At 48.4% G+C, this 673-nt stretch overlaps 1 non-coding gene across 1 annotated transcript; it reads right to left on the bottom strand.

Annotated features, from left to right (window-relative positions):
* Positions 1-265: 265 nt before the first annotated feature.
* LOC120963604 (5S ribosomal RNA) lies at positions 266-384 on the bottom strand. The gene has a single exon (XR_005755367.1). It is a non-coding gene; the product is annotated as a 5S ribosomal RNA (ribosomal RNA).
* Positions 385-673: the final 289 nt, after the last annotated feature.

Genomic DNA, 673 nt, shown 5'->3' with positions numbered 1-673 from the left:
GCCACAGGAACGTTCCCTCTTGGCACATACGTCTGTGTATCCAGTCCGGTACATGTGCCATGCCGTGTGCCACGACGGGTCACAAACGTCATGAACAACATGACCACGCACCTGTCCGCAAACATCCGTGTAACCGCGAAGGTCGGCTCTAATACCAACTTGTAACGCCCCGGACACACCCGCCGGTGGTCGTTACTCCTGGCGGGATCTAGACTGGCCCACAGATCAATACTAGTCTTTTCTGCGCACTTTGTCCTCACAAAAGGGAATGCAACACCGGGACTTCCCAGGAGGTCACCCATCCTAGTACTACTCTCGCACAAGCACGCTTAACTTCGGAGTTCTGATGGGATCCGGTGCTTTAGTGCTGGTTGGACCGGTTTTCCAATAAAACATTTATTGAGAAACCGACCCTTATATCAAACCAGTATAGAAGAATCCTTCTTACTGGTGGACAAATCCTTGATACAGAAATCCAGAAGTACTAAATATCATACAAGGTTGAGCTGAGGTTGCTCAACAATTTATTACAAGCACGCCGATATAATACATAAGGGCGGATATGACAGAAGGAGTATGGTGGCATAACTACTGACTCGTAACCAAAGTGGTGGTGGATATGTCACAGCGAAATGGGTGACAAGACTCCTAAATTTTACAGCTCATCGAGCGC

The sequence above is a fragment of the Aegilops tauschii genome, chromosome 4 (genome assembly GCF_002575655.3).
Source record: "Aegilops tauschii subsp. strangulata cultivar AL8/78 chromosome 4, Aet v6.0, whole genome shotgun sequence".
NCBI lineage: Eukaryota > Viridiplantae > Streptophyta > Magnoliopsida > Poales > Poaceae > Aegilops > Aegilops tauschii.
This window is presented reverse-complemented; position numbering and strand designations above follow the sequence as displayed.